This window comes from Octopus bimaculoides, chromosome 6 (genome assembly GCF_046866305.1).
Source record: "Octopus bimaculoides isolate indiv1 chromosome 6, ASM4686630v1, whole genome shotgun sequence".
NCBI lineage: Eukaryota > Metazoa > Mollusca > Cephalopoda > Octopoda > Octopodidae > Octopus > Octopus bimaculoides.
In genome coordinates this window covers 10,767,514-10,788,168 of record NC_142933.1, presented here as the reverse complement: position 1 = coordinate 10,788,168, position 20,655 = coordinate 10,767,514, and the positions used below count along the sequence as shown (strand labels likewise).

The 20,655-nt window shown below is 34.6% G+C and overlaps 1 protein-coding gene, 1 long non-coding RNA gene and 1 other non-coding gene across 4 annotated transcripts in view; 1 reads left to right on the top strand and 2 right to left on the bottom strand.

Moving 5' to 3' along the window:
• Window positions 1–9,408, bottom strand: part of LOC128248167 (uncharacterized) — a 28,484-nt gene extending 19,076 nt beyond the window's left edge. Inside the window, exons 1-2 of one of the 2 annotated variants that reach the window (XR_016242105.1) lie at window positions 9,357–9,408; window positions 5,852–5,871 (exon numbers count right to left, since the gene is read on the bottom strand). The gene's annotated coding sequence lies outside the window, so the exon portion shown is untranslated. Of the gene's footprint in view, window positions 1–5,851; window positions 5,872–9,356 lie in introns of those variants that run through there. The other variant, XM_052969036.2, reaches the window with a different exon arrangement.
• On the top strand, window positions 1,403–9,435 carry LOC128248168 (uncharacterized). The gene is made up of 3 exons (XR_008264468.2): window positions 1,403–1,513; window positions 7,516–7,573; window positions 9,154–9,435. It is a non-coding gene; the product is annotated as an uncharacterized LOC128248168 (long non-coding RNA).
• A 2,066-nt stretch (window positions 9,436–11,501) lies between these two features.
• On the bottom strand, window positions 11,502–11,608 carry LOC128248187 (U6 spliceosomal RNA). The gene has a single exon (XR_008264487.1). It is a non-coding gene; the product is annotated as a U6 spliceosomal RNA (small nuclear RNA).
• Window positions 11,609–20,655: the final 9,047 nt, after the last annotated feature.

Genomic DNA, 20,655 nt, shown 5'->3' with positions numbered 1-20,655 from the left:
TATATATATATATATATATATATATATATATATATATATATATAGGAGGGGCTTCTCTCAGTTTCCGTTTACCAAATCCACTCACAAGGCTTTGGCCAGCTCGAGGCTATAGTAGAAGACACTTGCCCAAGATACCACGCATTGGGACTGAACCCGGAACCATGTGATTGGTAAGCCAGCTACTTCACTGACAGGCACTCCAGCGTCTACATACATGCATTTATATATATATATATATATATATATATATATATTTATACACACACAAATATGTATGCGTGTGTGTGCTGATATGTTCATGCGTAAATAGTGATTTATCTATGCTAAATTGTGCAATCAGGATGAACAAATACAGCGACGTTTCACGCTTAAAGAGATGGAAGTACTTGTGTAATAGCAAGAAAGGTAAGTCAATATTTGTAGCATGTACAAAATACTGATTTCCATATCTCATTATAATTTATTGATATATGTACATTGTGGAAAGGCTATTGAGATTAAAGTGTACTGAATATGGGATTTTCTTTTAGCATTCAAATCGATTCAAATAGACAACATATTTCCAATTTCCATATTTACGATCCACAATGCAAACTGTATAAGACAGTATTTGTTAATAGGAAAGGTCATTGTAAATTTGTTTGATTTTTGTGAAAATAATAGCGACCTTAAGAGTCTTATTTTTTTTTCCACAACATTAGTAATATGACAGGATTATACGAGATAGTTGAAATTATGTAGCAAACATCAGTATTATTAAAATTCGACAGTATATTTGCAAATGTTCCTAAACATTCATGCACACTCAATCACCCCCACAATCATACACAGAACACATGCACGTACATTCACATGTCCATACACACAAACACATGCATGGTGGGTGGAAAGTAATTAGGCATTAAAAATTGCTTATAGAATTCCTAGTATCACAGGTCATGGCAAAACCATTTTTTAAAGTGACAACATTAATGAGAATTTATTATTTTTTCATTGTCTTATTTTATATATCTTATTTTCCCTGATGGCCAGTCGTTTGACTATTCAGGTGCGAGCTAAGGTAGCAGGACGCTATGAAGTATAGAATTCCATTGTTTTGGTTCAGAGATGGTGATGTGCATGTCTTTTATGAGGAAGTGTACAAAATCAATAATGTAGGCGATTGTAATGTATTTTGGCGATTTAAATAAGAGCTTTAAATCTTACTTCCAGCAGGTGGACATACTTAGCATGTCCTTTGATTAATTTTAATCCTTCAGTTATTTAAGGCTTTTTTGGGGCCTGCGATCGCCTAAATTATTGATTCTATTATTATCATTTTTAAATTGTAACACAAGATAATAATAGAGTCAATGATATCTTCGCAAATATTTTCTCTGTATTGAAATTATTTTCAGACACAAAACGACTCAGTTGTAACGCAGACTTCACCGTGACGAGTTGGGGCTCTCCATCATGGTAACGCGTCCTGAAAATGGCGGGGGCTATTATGCCGGTCCAGAAACCAGTCCACGTGAGTCCAGATACTTGAATGTATTCTTTTATTCTTTTACTCTTTTACTTGTTTCAGTCATTTGACTGCGGTCATGCTGGAGCACCGCCTTCAGTCGAGCAAATCGACCCCAGGACTTATTCTTTGTAAGCTTAGTACTTATTCCGTCGGCCACTTTTGCCGAACCGCTATGTTACGGGGACGTAAACACACCAGCATCTGTTATGAAGCGATGTTGGGGGGGACAAACACAGACACAGACACACACACACACACACACACACACACACACACACACACATATATATATATATATATATATATATATATATATATATATATATATATATATACATATATACGACGGGCTTCTTTCAGTTTCCGTCTACCAAATCCACTCACAAGGTTTTTGTTGGCGCGAGGCTATAGTAGGAGACACTTGCCCAAGGTGCCACGCAGTGGGACTGAACCCGGAACCATGTGGTTGGTAAGTAAGCTACTTACCACACAGAAACTGAGTGATTGTCTTAATCTGTTTGCCTTCGGACGGTTGATTTCTGCAGTTTTTATCAGTGTATCTTGGCGATTTAAATAAGAGCTTTGACTGTTATTTCCAGCAGGTAGACATACTTAATATACCCTTTGATTAATTTTAATCCTTCATGAAAGTACATACTTTTGCATATGGATTCTGTCATCGTCGATTTCAGATCAACTAATTAACCTCCTCCTCGAAATAATGCTGTGAATTAGCAGCTCATTTTACTGACACATTGTTTTCATGTAATTTTCAGATTGAATTAGCATGACACGTTACTACAAAGGTAAACGTTTGAATTTCAGTTGTATTTCCTCTGTGTACATGTACGTGTACAAACCATAATGTGCGTGCAATTTGTACTGACAATGCTACGTTAGACGTGTCTCCGTATGTATCAGGTCATTAAGAATGAAATTTCCGATTTTCTTATGCACGAAGTTTGACAGACGTTAACTTTAATGTTTCGTGCAATGTTTTACAACATTGGAGATTTACATTTCGAAATGCAATTCATGGTGTCTGACTATATTGTGAGTTTTCTCTTGTAAATTAATTTTTGTGAACCCATGGATAGATAAAAAATTCGTGTTGTTAATGAATACGAGTTCCGTCGGGGAACCAATGCATCCCAGACAGATCGAAACATCAATGAGGTGTTGGGAAAGATGTTTCGAGTGAGCACAATGGAAGTTGATGGTTTGAAAAGTTCTGGCCTAGTGACTTTACTCTTGAAAATCCTCCCCGTGGTAGATCTGAGACAAAGGTGTATAATTACGAGCCGGAAACGGTAATGGAAGTGGATACATGTCAAATAACGTGTGAGTTAGCGGCAAGATTTGATGTTTCGATTCCAAATACATTGGACCATCTGAAATAAATCAGCAAAGTAAAGAAGCTGGACATGTGGATGACACACGAACTGAACGAGCATCAAATGGTACGTCGTCTTCAAACTTGTTCTTCTTTGCTGTCACGTCATAAAAACGAACCACTCTTTCAGTGTATTGTTACGTGTGATAATTTCAGACTATTGAAGCTTACATTCTGGAACGTTCGTAACTCCTTTGGGAAGGATTACAAGGAGGAACAAAGTTGCCAGATATGAATACATCTGTTAGTAAAGAACCACAAATAAAATATCTCATGATATTCCGTATTTCCCTAATATTGTTGCTAAATTAATTCCTACGAAAATCTCGATCATTAAAACAAAATTAACATTCAAATATGAGGCTGGTGATCACCTCCTGCATTTACTTTGTCTCTCATACTTTAGTGGGCGACCCTGTTACTACGTGTAAAATACCGGAAGAAATGTGTGTTATAGTGGCCTACCCGGAATACTAGAGGTATCATGTTGATGTTGAGGGAAGTTATAACGCCTTGCATTATATATAGAAGCACGTAAAATATTTTGTTTTGATTCACGTGTTCCAGAATAAAGAACAGAATATCAACTTCGCTTAATAATTAATATTAAATCCTGTATAGCCAATGCCAATATTCCCAAAATTGAAATGGAACATTGGGAACATATTTGCGAAAGTGATTTGACATGAAACTGTGCTTAAACTAAATCAATAACACCTGGAAGCCATATATTAGCCATTCAAAAACACACAAAGCCTCTTAAGTTTAATTAAACATTTATTATTTGGTATTAAACCTTTCGTAGTATTAATGGGGACCTGCACACTCACGCAAGACGTTTGGTTCACAAATAGTAATTCACAGTAGAAAACATATTGAAAATAGTACAACCCTTCGACTTTATATAACCATGACAGCCTGTTACCAGCCACTGAAAAACAGTAACTGAATCCTCGATACATGAACATATTGATAATCCTTCCTTGTAAACGTACAATTGAAGAAAAGTTTAGAAAGGGGACTATTTGATCATATCGATCTCAGCATTCATATGTTTATTTTATTGAGACCGAGCATCACTTCAGAAGGAAATGAAATTTTAATGTTTCATTGCAAATAAAATGTAACACAGGAGATCCGACATCAAACACAATGGATGTATCCATAAAATACACCAGAGCATAATATTACTCACCAGAAAAGAAAGTGTACATACGAGAGAGAGTTAATAATATGTCTCTTTTTTAGTTTTTTAAAAGAATAGCAGCTGACATATCATTCTGAACATCTATAAACAGCCATCAGTATAATGTAACAATCACAATTGCACGTAAGAATATATCCATACACAAATATAGACATGTATACATATAGACTGAGGAATATATGTATGTATGTATGTATGTATGTATGTATGTATGTATGTATGTATGTGTATGCGAATATGCATATATATGTGTATATATGTATATGTATGTATATATATATATATATATATATATATATATATATATATATATATATATATATATATATATATATACATACATACATATGTAACCTCATGGACATCGGTGGCGATTTTTTCTTCCTCCGTTTTTCCATTCTTTGGACTTTCCTTGTTTCCGACGAAGAGCTCCGCTCGAGACGTCATATTCTCTCTCTTTCCTTTCCCGAGCGTCTAGTAACACAATCTGTATCACGTCCTCACGTTGTTGTTTTTTGTCTTTTTCCTTTTCTGAACTATAGATATATATATATATACATATATATATATATATATATACATATATATATATATATATACATATATATATATATATATATATATATATATATATATATATATATATATATATATATATATATATATATATATATATATATATATATATATATATATATATATATATATATATATATATATATATATATATATATATATATATATATACGCCCTCTTTTATATGTGTATATCCATATGTATGAGGATTAACTCAGATGAAGAGTATTATATACGTAACAAAGTAATTTAAGTGCCAGTAACAAGGTCGTGCTTGTGCGACAAAAATTCTGAAGTTTCATCAAATAAAATGAATTTGATTTTAACAGTTTTTTGAGCTAGTTATTTACTACACTGATTTAGCTAACGTATAAAACAAAATATAATAGCGACAAGATAATTCGCACCAGCATCAACGTGATAGAGCGTTATCAGGCTCTATTTTGACAAATCGCATGCACAGCTCTTTTCTCTCATGCAGCAGTTTTCAATAGCCACCAATTCCATTTCAGCAGAAATGAATAAATATATAAATAAATAAACACGTATCTCTGGCGGGAAATGTTATAAAAGAAATGCATGAGTTGTGCCGGATTCTAAAAAAAAAATACAATTATCAAAGTAATGAATATTCAGTGTGAGGATAATTGTTGGTACAACCTCAGCTACCAAATATTGCAATAGCAACCAGAAACAAGAGCACAGAAATCGCATCATAAGATGCTAAGTAGGGAGCCTACACGTTTTAATGGACCTGCTAGAAATATCAACCAAATCTTCCTAGTATCCTTCGTTATTGCGTAAATAATTTGATAAAAAGGAAAGACTATGCCTGAAAACAAAAATAGTACGTGACGTCCACGAATAGAATATATTTTGATCATAGAATTTGTTTTAATCGCTCGTGTAAATTAAACAACAATAATTACTATTTCAAAGTCGTGTTCCACCTATGATTTCGAGAGGAATTTCACGCAAAATAGATTCAATATTATTAGTGTGATGAAAGTGTAAAATAATTACAAGACATTTATATTCAAAACGAAAGGTAATTAATGTCCGTGTCATCCGTCTAGGGATTAATTATAATAGGTCTTTGTGTCACATTTCATAAACAAAATGAAAAGAAATTCAGTTCTAAATTGCTACTAGACATGTAACTTACCTCGAAATCCTGAACGAGAGCTGAAAAATATTTAACAAATTAAATTAACTAGAATTGCAAACGTTTTCAGAATTTCAGTTTATGTAACATACAACCGCCGTATGTGGTATATGGAAACTGTAAACATACATTCTCTACATGAATTTCTGGTTTATAGCTATAATACAAATAGGTTTTAGGTTTGCAATGACATGTTCATTGTTAGTTTTACTATTAGCGTTTAACACTAATTGTTGACCGATACATAACTCGACAGATAACAAAGGAAATGTAGAAAATTAGGACAAAAGCATATCAAATCATTTGGCGATGGGAACGAAGTTCTAATTAGGAAATTCCATCTAGGAACATATAATCCAATATATTACTTAATTGAGATAGAAGGGAGTTATTTTACTTGAATATTGGTTGTAATTCTAGCTAGTGAACATGGCGTTGTGAATGAATGATTCACTAAAATACTGAAACTTCACATTCATGGAATCATAATTTCACATCCCCAGTCAGTACCTACTATTACGAGATTCCATACTAATTGAGCTTCCACGTTTTACAATTTCACCTATGTGTTGCTAATGGACTTATGCAAGTGTCAATGATGTTTTAATTTTGTTAATGAACAAAACCTGTAACCCTTTGTTTAAACAACAGTATAATTAGTATTTTCATAAATGTTGTTTCTTTTTTCTTTTTACTATTGTCAATCTTTCATATGTAGGAGATATTTCTGCCGCACCCTGCATATATATATATATATATATATATATATAACTTTGCCCGTAAATAGGTGAATGTAATCCTGAAAATTGTAAGCTTATAAGAAAGTATTATCGGACGTCGAAACATAATTGGGGCATCAGAAAGAAAATCATAAATTATGATATTTGAATAATGAGAATAATGAAAATAGATAAAATGCATGATCAGATGCATTTGTAATCACAAAACCAATTAAATGAAACAGTATCCTTATATCCTTATACATACATAATTTTACAGATGTTTCCTCATAGTGGGGAGGCTTTGCTAATTCATTATTACGTAGTGCCAATGCAGCATTAAGTTCTAGTTTTCAATGTCCTATATAAGAAGGAAGATAGAAGTATTTGCTTATAAATTCAAGTCATGATTTTGCTCACTCGAATAATCATTATTGAAGTGAAACAATAAATTCTCTACTGGTCTTTCCACATATATCTGGAGATGGAAAGGAGTCTTGTGACAGCATGTTTTATATATCTTGGTTTATACTTGCTTTTGTATATTCATTATCACAATATGGTAGCAAGGAAAATGAACAAAAATGTCATCTTACCAACGAGTAAAGTTTTATGATCAATAAAACGAGCATGCTGCATAAAGAACTCATAATCTTTAAAACGCAATGACTACTCCATAAATTGCGGAAATAGATAGATAAATGACGACTGTCATAGAAAAACTTTCGCACTCTCTCAATATATAGCTTTCATTTTCGATTTTCTTTTTTATGTTTCATTTTCATTCAGAATGCTTCGTACTTGTTATTATGTTATATACTTTGCTCTAATTTTCTGAATGGAAATGTTTGAGACCCGTTTAATGGTAAACACGTTCCTACTATGCATACTAATAACATTTTCTTTTCCTTTCATATCTCATTGCTTTTTCTTTCTTTAATAAAGGAGCTGTCGAGTGGTACCCACACGATGGAAAGCGTTCAATCGGAAGACCTCCACACAGGTGATATGATTCAAAAAAAATGTTCGGTACAACGTAGAGGAGAATGGTGTGAGAACGATGGGAATGGAGCGAATGCTGTGCGAGTGGAGCCGACGCGGCACGAGACATTCTGGCCTATCTAGTTGATCCAGGTGAAGTAAATATATTTAACCGTAATCACAAACCTGGTGACACCTCCTCCATAGAGTACAGAGGTATCATTACATTCTCCAGGTGGATTTCCGTGCGCAACCAACTGAGACTATGAATATTTTACAATCATCTCGTTTTTTTATCTACCCCGAGGTTTCCTGCAGGTTGCCGCCTTAAAGCATACGTTCCCTGAGTCTTTCCTATGTCATTCTAACCGTATATCCAAAGTACTGGTGCTATGCTGACTCTTATTGCGAAGTAACTGCTCGACCTGGAGAGATGCTTCGATTAAATAGCCTTAAAAGGTAACCTGGCAGTAAAGTAATGATAAATTTGAGATTTATTCTTATGGAGTAGTAATTTTTATTTCAAACCTAACTGTTAATCAGTTGCTAACTATTTTCCCTCATTGGACGATGTCCGCCATAATCTATTTTGGATCTGACGCTTTGTACAATTTTAAATTCTGATAAACAAATTTCTGGAAAAAGTTTCTACATCTGTTCTCCTCAATATATTAATACACTTACATCTATGATTAATACTCTACGTGCTAGAATAGTTTACGAAACGCAGTTAATATATTTTCACTAATAAATGTAGAAAATGCTACAAGAACGAACGTAAAAGCTGATAACTTAAATAACCTTATTCAATAAATATGTAAGTATTCACACATAAAGACAAAGCCAATAGTTAACTCATCTGCTATGAAAAATAGGAAGAAAGTATATATTAATTACTATTCCTTACAGGTTCTCAGCGTTTTCGTTACTGAGGTGATACGAGTTATTTCTTTATAACCATCCAATAAACCTGTATGTGTATTCTGATCGCTACAAAAGCAACTTGAATGATTGTAACCTACGTGACAATCTGTAAAGGAAATGCAAGTATTAACGCTAAAAAAGACAAGTTATTTTTCTGTTTGACGGGTTGGATCAGTGATTTAGTTTATGTGGATTAGTAAAAATTCTTCTCGAACTAAATTCCTTCAACTATTAGATTTGATTGCTAGGTCTTAATAAGTGTCGTAATCGTGTGAATGACGAAAGCGCTCATGAGCAGAAGCCAATACAGCAGTCAATATTGACACCTTGTTATCTTGGTTGCTAACCAAGGGACTGATAAGAAGCTGAAGCGACTTTGTGTATTAAGGGCGCCGGATGATTAGCGAACGGCATCTAGAAAAGCGAGATAATTAATTTCCAGTCAAATAGTGATGTAATTTGTATTTAGTAGACAAATATTTATTGTTAAATTTTTCGACTATATCAATATGATGTTAGTAAATTTTTATAGTATTTTACTTTCAATTTCGCTTCGTATTTTCATTCATTTTCTTTAAATATTTCTTCTTAAACGTGGTAATTTCACAAAAAAATGAAGGTTATTGTCTTAATCTAGAATTTTTGTTTTGTTAATTATACTTCTTAATTTTGTCATAGAAATTTACACGAAAGGTCCAATGATATAAGACGTTTACCGACCTGTAACTAAGAGGTGTGAAATATTTCATGGTTGTGACGAAAACTTACATTGCATGCTGCATGGAAAGAAGACATGGAGGCTTTTAATGGGGTCAATTATGATCTTATACACTCATCATATTCATTATCAAAGACGAAAACTTAAGAATATTGGAGCTTACCTTCTGGAGCATTCGTAACACCTTTGGGAAGGATTACAAGAAGGAATAAAGTTACCGGAAATGTATACATCTGTTAGTAAAGAACCACAAATAAAATATCTCATTATTTTCGGTATTTCCTTAATATTGTTGCTAAAGTAATTCCTACGAAAATCAATTATTTAAACAATATTAACATACAAATATGAGGCTGGTGATCGCCTCCTGCATATACTTTGTCTCTCATTATCCAATGGCCCACTCGATTCCTACGTGTAAAATACTGACGTAAACGTATGTCATAGTGCCCTACCTGGAATACTGGGGTATTAAACCTCATGTTGAGAGAAGTTATAACGCTGAATATCATATACCGAAGCACGTAAAATACTTTGTTTAGAATCGCGTGTTCCAGAATAAAGAACAGAATGTCAACTTTGCTTAATAATTAATATCAAATCCTATAGAGCCAGTGACAATATTCCCAAAATTGAAATGGAACATTGGAGACATATTTGCGAAAGGGATTTGACATGAAACAGCGTGCTTAAATTAAATCAGCATCGCCTGGAAGCCATATATAAGCCATTCAAAACCGCACAAAGGCTCTTAACATTTATTATTTGGTATCACAATTTTCGTCGCATTAATGGCGACCTGCTCAGACATGCAATCCTATTGGTTCAAAAGTAACAATTCCCAGTAGAATATATAATGGAAATAATACAAAACCTTCGACTTTGTATAACTATGACAGCTTGTGAGAAGCCACTGAAAAACATAGTAACTGAATCCGCGATACAAAGAATATTGATAATCCTTTCTTGTGTACGTACAATTCAAGAAACGTTTAGAAACTGGTCTATTTGATCATATCGATCCCAGCATTCAGATGCTGCTTCTCCTATCGACAGCGTAATTCGCTTCAGAATGTAATAAAATTTTTATGTTTCATTGAACAAAGTGTATGCCAGAAGTGCGCCGAGTACACGTGCAATAAGTGTATCCATAAAATAAAACAAAACATAATATAACTGTCTAGACAAGAAAGTCAAATAAATTTCAAGACAAAGAAATTGAAAACACAGATTATAGTAGAAACTTAAAAAAATAGGAAGTGTCTAACAGAAACAAGAAAACAAAGCGTGCTTGCATAAGTAGTTAGTTTTGTTGCGTTAACGGTCGTTATAGGAATAGGCACAAGGCTAGAAGTTCTAGGGGTGAAGCGAGTTGATTATTTTCTCCCCATTGCTCAAGTGGTCCTTGTTTATCAATCTCAAATGGATGAAAGGCAAAGTTGAAAGTGAACTCAGAACGATAAGATGGGTGATGTGTCGCTAAGTATTGTGTACAGTGTGCTAAAGATTCTGCCAGAAATCTATATGACAGATTGTTATAATAATCATTTCTGTTGTAAGCACAAGGTCTGACATATTTGGGAAATGATTAAGTCGATCTCATCGCCCCTAGTACTCAACTGGTATTTATTTAATCGACCCTGAAAGGATGAAAGACAAAGTCGACCTCGGTGGAATTTGAACTCGGAATTTTGAAGCCTTGTATATATTCTTTCGATCTATTTGGTCACACCTCTATGTTAAGAAGGCCTAATGAAATCAACACCAGTCGCCAATGGTGGTGGTGTGGGTACAAACATAAACTCAAACGCATGCCTCCCCTAACACAGACACACACACACATATATATATATATATGTGTATGTGTGTGTGTGTGTGTGTGTGTGTGTGTGTGTGTGTGTGTGTGTGTGTGTGTGTGTGTGTGTGTGTGTGTGAGATGGGCTCTGTAGACTTTCCATCAACAAAATTTACTCATAATTTTAGTCGAACATACTTGCTCTAGGTGACGTGCAATGGGACCGATCTCGAAATGAAATATTTACAAAGCAATGCCTGCAACTATGTTCGTCATTGTGCCACAGTAAATATTGAGACATGAAATGGGTAACACATTGGGTGAAAAGGACGAATTTGATATCCTTGATGGTAGAACATGTCCATATTTTATGGAAGGGCACCAAATTCACCAGGAGTCGAAAATTATTTTCCCTCACTTGAGAGACTTGCGTTTAGCTCCGATACAAGATTTATACTTTTATTCTTTTACATGTTTCAGACATTAGACTGTGGTCATGGAGGAAAATTGAAGGAAAATATGGAACGCTTCACTAATATGTGTATGATTCCTATTCAGAAGCCATGATAAATTTCTGTGCATCGTTTGAGTTTTAGTATATGTACTGCCGAATTGTGTACGCAAATTAATTTTTAAGATGGCGATCTGAGTCGTTCGAAGCAGTACAAAGTTCCACCGTGATGTTCTTCGCCTTTCATTCATTCGTAGTCGATAAAATAAATACCAGTTTATCACTGGAGTTAATGAAATCGACTCTGAAATTTCTCAAATCATATTAGTTTTCCATTTTGTTAGCTAAAACCCATGACTGCCTTTGTGTTCATGACAGATAATTATTCTGAGTTTGGAGAGGATTGTGTTTGGGATTTCTAGTTAGTTTAGCATCAGATATGTGAAGTTGATCGTATAGCAGTTGATCATTTTAAGTGTACATGCAAAAGAGCTAATAATGTCTTTTGTTTTGTTATTCTTTAAAACAATAGCAGTTGACATGAGTCAATCTGAGCATCACATTGATCACTATATAATTAACTATCAGTATAACGTTACACTCGCAATCACACATAGGAATATATTGATACAAATATAGAGAAAAGTATAAGTATAGAATGATGAATATATAGTTATATATAAGCACACTCATGTACGTATGTATGGTTGAGGCGCAACGGTCCAGTGGTTAGGGCAGCTGCCTCGCGGTCGTTGGCAGTTTGGATTCCCAGACCGAGTGTTGTGGGTGTTTATTGAGCGAAAACAACTCAAAGCCCCACGAGGCTCCGGCAAGTGGAAGTGGTGAACCCTGTTGTACTCACATCACAACTTTCTCTCACTCTTTCTTCCTGTTTCTGTTGTACATGTATTTCAAAGGGCCAACCTTGTCACACTCTGTGTCACGCTGAATCTCCCCGAGAACTACTTTAAGGGTACAAGTGTCTGTGGAGTGCTCAGCCACTTGCACATTTATTTCATGAGCAGGTTGTTCCGTTGATCGGATGAACTGAAGCCTCGTCATCGTAACCGACGGAGTGCCACGACATATGTATACATCGATAAGCACAAACTCATATTCATATGAAAAACATTATATACGTAGCAAAGTAATTTAAGTGCCAGTAAATAGTCTGAAGTCGTACAACAAAAATATTGACATTTCAACCAATAAAATTAATTTCATTGAAACAATATTATTTTGCGTAAATAATTAATAACAATTCCAATTATAATGTATATAAACAAAATATAATGGCGACAAGGTGATTCAAACCAGCACCAATTGAATACAGTGTTCCCAGTCACATATATTTCGACAAATTGCATGTATAGCTCTTTTCTCTCATGCGGCAGTTTTCAATGCCGACCTGTTCCATTTCAGTACAAATGAATAAATAAATGAAAAGATGCGAATCCCTGGTTCAATCTGTGGCGGGAAAAGTTATAAAAGAAATACATAAGTTGCGCACAATTCTAACGAAAAATCAATTTTCAAAGAAATTAATTTTCGGTGTGAGGATTATTGTTGGTACAGCCACAACTATCAAACTTTACGGTAGCAACCAAGAAATTGTTGGAGTAGGGAGCCTAAAAGCTTTAATGTACTTGCTAGAAATATCAACCAAATCTTCACAATAACGTACGTTATTTTATAACTCATTATATGAGAGGGAAAGATTATGACTGAAAAATGAAATATCACAATATCATACGTTATATCATAAATCATTAGAGAAGAGGGAAAGATATAACGTCTACGAATATATTTTGATCATAGTTCTTTTTGTTAATCGCTCATGTAAATTAAACAACAATAATAATTATTTGAAAAATGCATTCCACCTAGGCCTTCGAGTGGAATTTCACTCAAAATAGATTCGATATTATTGATGTGATAAAAGTGTAAAATAATTAAAAGATGTTTATATTCAAAACGAAAGGTAATTAATGTTAGAGCCATATGTCTAGAGAATAATTATAATAGTTCTTTATGTCACATTTTATAAACAAAATTCTAAATATGCTACTAGACATGTAACTTGCCTCGAAATTCTAAATGAGATTTGAAAATTATTTGGCAAACTAAAATTAACTAATTTTGCAAAATTTTTCAGAGTATGAGTTTAGCCACCGCATGTGGTATATGGAAATCGTAAACATACATTCTCTCCATGAATTTCTAATTTATATCTATAATACGAATATGTTTTAATGTTTACAATGACACATTCATTGTTAGTTTTGCTATTAGTGTTTAACAGTAATTCATGACCGATATATATTTTTCTACTCTATGCACAAGGGACGAAAGTATGGCGGAGGAGGGACAGTCGATTAGATCGACCCCAGTAGGCAACTGGTACTTAGTTTAGCGAACCCGAAAGGACGAAAGGCAAAGTCGACCTCGGCGGAATTTGAAATCAGAACATAAAGAGAGACAAAACATCGCTAAGCATTTCGTCCGGCGTGCTCGCCGCAAATCATGACCGATATGGAACGCGACAAATAACACAGGAGAATTTAGAAAATTAGGACAGAAGAATACAAAATCATTTGGCGATGGAGACGAACCCTCAATTAGGAAATTCCATCTGGGGACATGTAATGCAATGTATTAATTAATGAAGGAGGGAGTTATTTTCCATGAATACTGGTTGTAATTCTAGCAAACGGAACATGAAGTTATGAATGAGAGATTCACTAAAGTTCTCAGGCTTCCATTCTATTGGAACATAATTACGCCTCCCCATTCAATGCTTACAATTACAAGATTACATAAAGATTACATTCAATGCTTACAATTACAAGATTACATACAAGATTACATTCAATGCTTACAATTACAAGATTACATACATAGTGAGCCGGATTGCTGAAATGAGGTACTACATCCCTTTCTTCATCTTCAAAGTAAACCAATTAAACGCCAATCACATTGATAACGAGGTAAAAATTTAAAAAATTATCAACAGCCGGGGAGATCGCACTGGCTAAAATATAGGAGGAGTAGCGACTTTTCTCAATTGTTTCTATGAAAATCTCAAGCAATAATAGAAACAGGCTTCCAAGAGAGAAAAAGTACTCAACGTGAGAGTCAAAAGACTTTATAAAAATCAACCAATTAAAATACAACCGCAAACAAAAACTACAATCAGCAGCAATAAAAGGCTTGAATTGAAAAAAAAAACAGCGTCTGCAGTTCAGCGAGAAAACCTACATAGATGCTCGAAGAGCTGCTGACAAAAATTGGGTAATCAAAAAAAAAAACAGTTTCCGAAAATGTTTTATTCCTATGCCAACAATCGTAGGGACGCCCTCTCATCCGTTGATCCATTAATTGGTCGACACGCATAAATATGAGACTAATCTTTGTCTTCAATTTTATCCGCGTCATGTCATATTTATTATACTATAGCATTCCTCTGCTACTGCCTGTAGAGTTAGTTTCTGGTCCTCTTCAAATCGTGTTAACATGTAGGAATTTACATCTGCATCGTTGCATGCAGTTAGCTTTGAACATGCTCGAGCTTAATGCATTTTATTGAAATGTTTCTCATTGTCTGATTACAATCTCAGCATAGATGACGAAATCTTCATCATCTTTTTTTTTTACCTAATTTAATCACTGCCAATGAATATTTAACAGGGACATTCTTTACTGAAAATTTCTGCACCAAAAGTATTGGACGTTCTTCAGAAGCTATATTACTATATTTAGCGATCTCAAGGATATTGACGCAAGGGATCTGAACGAACTCATTCCTCAACCTATTATCTTGGAGAGAACAATCATCGCCTCTAACATCATAGCAACAATAAATAAAATCATGTACTATTCTGCTGTAGAACCTGATAGATCCACCGCTAGTTTCCTGTTCTATTTAAAATTATCATAAATCAAATCAGAGGAAAAGATTCGATTAACCTCAAACAAAATCTGGTCAAATTTCAATGGATACCAGATAAGCCACCTTTACCTGGACACATCTTATTCAACAAATTCTTTCTTGAATAGGTCATGTTACCACAAAACGTGTCTTAAAAAATAACTTAACAGAACCTATCAGTTGGTGCAATTAAATTAGACATGGCCTGAGTCACACTTTGACCGAGATATATTTAGGTAAAGTTATATATACAAGAAATTTCGATAAACACAAGTTCCTATGTAGGTTGGCTAAATGCTTTCAAAGAGTGATAGACCTTCAAAAGCCAAGCTTTTGCAGTAACTGTACCCTGCTTTAGATGGAGTGAACAATGCTTTGGTGCAACACAATGACATCCACTGCAAGCATTTTTACCACTCTTAATGCCATAGTTAGTTACTAGAAGAATTTCCTTCAAGAAATAAAGCCGTAGTTCTTTGAGCCTCTACCTGCACTTCATCTGTTGCACAGTTGCAAACGGCTTAATATAGCAGCGTTGGATTGCTTCTAGCCCACTTGTTACTTTGACACTATGCAGTGATAATCCAAGGGGCCGAGAAAAAATTTGCTCCATGGAGCCAACGATTATCTTAGTGTCTCGTCCTGAAGGACCTTACTATCCATCCTGCCAACTGTCTACACACTGTTGATATCTTGGCAATGTCTGTGTGTGATGCTCTCGGGTCCTGAATATCCAATCTCTGGTGCATTTGAAATTTTGCAGCATTAAACAGCATATAGTCTTCGACAGACCACTTGTGTAATGCTTTAAGATGCCGCAGTACATACACACACACACACACACGCACACACACACACACACACACACACACACACACACACACACACACACACACACACACACACACATATATATATATATAAAAGATAATAAGAGTGAAAAACTACAGAAAGCTTGTGTTACATGGTTAAAGTATATATTTAAATTATGTCAGAAAAATGTTATAAAAGTTTTTTGGTATATAAACATTGTATTTGGAGAAATAACCGGTTTCGTTATATATATATATATACACGGAGAGAGAGAGAGAGAGAGAGAGAGAGAGAGAGAGAAATCTTTATATATAGGTGAATGTTATCCAGAAAGGTATTACTCGATCGTCGAAACATACTTGGAGAATCAAAAAGAAATTAATTTTCGATATCCAAATAACGAAAACATACAAATCATGATCAGATGCATTTGTAATCCAAAACTAAATAAATGAAACGATATCCTATCCTTATACAGACATAACTTTACAAACGCTTCTGACTTAGTGGGGAAGCTTTGCCTGTTTATTTTTACACAGTGCCAATGTAGCATTAAGTTGTGGTTTTCAACGTGCTATATAAGAACAAAGATAGAAGTATTTGCTTATAATTCAAGTCATAAGTTTACTCAAACGAAAAATCGTTATTGAAGTCGAATAGTAAATATTCTACTGGTCTTTCCACTTATATCTGGAGATGGAAAGGTTCTTGTGACAGCATGTTACATATAACTTGGTGCGTACTTGCTTACGTGTATTCATTATCACAATATTGTAACAAGAGAAATGAGCATATATGTCATCTTTCAATTAACCAGTAAACTTTTATTGTCAGCGAAAATGAGCAGGTTGGATAATGAACTTATAATCTGTATGTGTATAACACAATTACTACTCCATAAATTTCGAAAATAAAGAGATAAATGGCGACTGTCATTGAAAAACTTTCAATGAAAGGGCTTGCACAATCTCACATTGTATAGCTTTCATTTTCAATTTTCTTTATGTTTTATTTTCTTTCAAGCTGCTTCGTACTTGTTATTATATTATATACTTCATTTTAATTTTCGGAATGGAAATTTCTGAACTCCGATTATTGGTGAACGAATTCTCATTATACAAGCTGTAATTCATTTTTCTCTCATTTCATTTCTCATTGCGTTTTCTTTCTTTAATAATGGTGTAATGTTTTAGAATACCAGAGTATGAGGTACTTCTTAACCTTTTCTAACCTAACTATGACAAATATAATTTCATCAGAATTCAACGTACGATGAATATAAAGAAACAAAGTTTGCTCTAGAAGCGTTGAGATGTATTGAAAGATACAGAAATAATTTATTCTCAAACGCATGATAATGCTAAGACATGGTTGGCCGGTAACGAATTTTTCTGCAGTATACGGATAGCTTATTCTGTTCGTGCTATTGTCTTAGCATTATCATGCCTTTGAAAATAAATTATCTCTGTATCTTTTAATTTAAAATATAAATATTCATTTGATATTGTTGGTTTTGTTTGTGAATTAACTGATTTGAATCTATTCAACATATTTAAAAATTTATTTGCATACTCGACTAGTTACATTTTTGCTTTTGGTTTCCTTCTTTGAAGGGTTTTATTAAATGTTTCTTGTTTCATGTCTTTCGATAACGAAGATTCGAACTTTGAAATTCTAGGTCAACAAGTTTAGAATTTAGTTTATATATATGTATACACACACACGTGTGTGTGTGTGTGTGTGTGTGTGTGTGTGTGTGTGTGTGTGTGTGTGTGCATGTGTGTGTGTGTGTGTATGTGTGTGTGTGTGTGTGTGTGTGTGTGTGTGTGCGTATGCATGACTGGTAACATCTGTTCTCAAAATCTACAACGTCAACCCTTCAACCCTTCCCCCCATCGCCACACATATATTTATCCCGCAATTCTTCACTCTAATTCTTCCGATAACTTGATCACTCACAGCTCCATATTTCTGTACTAACTCTGGTACCTCTGCATGCCCATCCTAGCTTCTAACCTACCTTCACCCCAATTGAGCTACCTAAATCATCCTTCCCCTAATACTTGCCTTCCTCTTCACCCATTCTACCAATACATTTTCCTGTCTCCTCACCTAAGAATCTAAATTTTTATCTGTCCACCCTGAAGACATGAAGTCGAAGGCCAGATCTATTCAATGTGTATTTGCTTATTGTTTAGAACTACATCTGCTAACATTGTGAAATAAATACAAACCTCCGAAAACAGCTGTCGCACTTGTAACGCCATACATTAAAGTTTTCAGGGTCTATGTTTATTTATGCTTATCTGGTTTCCTAAATTACAACAATCGGTCTTGTGTCCGTGATATAGCTGCATTCAACGTAGGGCAATCTTTGGATGCTCTTATAAATAAAGAAATAAGACGCTTCTCATAACCCAGCAAATGCGGTAAATATTCGTTAATCTAATGAAGTTTTGATGGAATATCGTTTACGCGTGTAACAGTCTCATATATTATTCTATTGTTTTGAAGGACAAAAGTTTTGGTATATGTTTTCTTGGTCATTAAATTGTTGGAATTTATAGGATTGTGTATAAGTAATAATGTATGATCGGTAATTCTGTGTATCCTTGATATATATATATATATATATATATATATATATATATATATATATATATATATATATATATATATAAATATATATATATATATATATATATATATATATATATATATATATATATATATATATATGTGTGTGTGTGTGTGTGTGTGTGTGTGTATGTATGTATATTTCAGTATTTGATGTTGTTGCTTATAATAAACACATTGTTTTCCATTTTCGTTTTTGCCGATCTTTCCATTTTACCTCTCATCCAATTCTGTGGAAGACCATAGGTCCGAAATGTCATAGACTTTCAATTTTCCCGAGCGTCAACCAAATTCAGCTGTCTGTTTGTATTTCATCTGAAGGTCTTCTGTTTTGGTACATTTGAACCATTGTTTACTCAGTGAATCGAAAACGAGCGATGTTTCATCAGGACAATGCGTGACCCCACACTGAGAAGATCATATCACAGAAGATCGAAGAGCTTGGTTGGGAAAAAATTCCTCATCCACCTTATTCTCCCGACCTTGCTCCTTCAGACTGCCATTTGTTTCGTAGTTTACAGAATCATTTGGGGGACATAACTTTCGCAAGCCAGGAGGAGGTCGAAACTGACATTTCAGATTTCTTCGTTTGAAACCAAAAGAGTTTTACATTGATGGGATTAAAAAGCTTGTAAATAGATGGAAGGAAGTCATAGATAATCAGGGAAAGTACATTGATAATTAACTTTCAATTAAATATAACATTTGTTCACTTGTTTTCTTTATTCAAAATTCAAACAGTATTTATGGGATGACCTGATATATATAAAATGCTACACTGTTATTATTGAGAGCCTCTTCTGATATGTGGGAATTGGTGAATAATAGAGTTTGATGTCGCTACCCGCATTGCACCTCCCGCCGCTAGGTAGGTTCATATGGGACTCTCGATAGGCAAAGTTCCAGTTTTGATTTGAAAACACCTACGCCCACTTTATTTACGTCCTTCAGGCTCTTTGGGAGAATATTAAACATCTATGGTCCTTTGAAAGCCAGACCGTTGCAGCATCTGGTCAAGAAGCGCGATGGCTTTGTTGGGATCTTTGGCATTGTGCAGTGTTGACCCGTTCCGGCATTGGTGTACTTTTCCATGCCAAAATTTTGCACAGATCCTTCTAGGATCTTCCACATGTACATTATTGCATCTCTCTCACGCATTCGCTCCAGGGAGTAGAGCCTTAGCTGTTTCAGCTTTTCCCAGTAACTGAGCTGTTGCAATAAATATATCAATGTGTACAAATATATATATATATATATATATATATATATATATATATATATATTCATTTCATTTCAAAGTTTCAGCTCAGAGCTGCGGCCATGCTGATGCACCACCGTGTTGCTACACTGTTATTACAGGGAGCCTCTTACAATATGTGGCACTTGGTGAAGAATGGAGTTTGATTTAGCAACTCTCATTTGCACCTCCTGCCGCGAGGTAGGTTCATCTGGGACTCTCGATAGGAAGAGATCCAGCTTTGATTTAAAAACTCCTACATCTACTTTGTGCAGATTCCTCAGGCTCTTTGGGAGAATATTAAAAAGCTGTGGGCCCCTGAATCCCAAGCTGTTGCAGTAACTGGTCCTGAAGCGCGATGGCATTGCTGGGATCTTTGGCACTATGCAGTGCTGTCCCGTTCTGGCATTGGTGTAGCTTTCAATGCCAAAATTTGGCACAATTCCTTCCAGGATCTTCCAGATGTATATTACTGCATACCTCTCCCGCCTTCTCTCCAGGGAGTAGAGTCTTAGCTGTTTCAGCCTTTCCCAGTAGCTGACCAGTTGCAAAGAGACAATCTTCTTTGTGAATCTCCTCTGGATTGCTTCAAGGTCTGCTG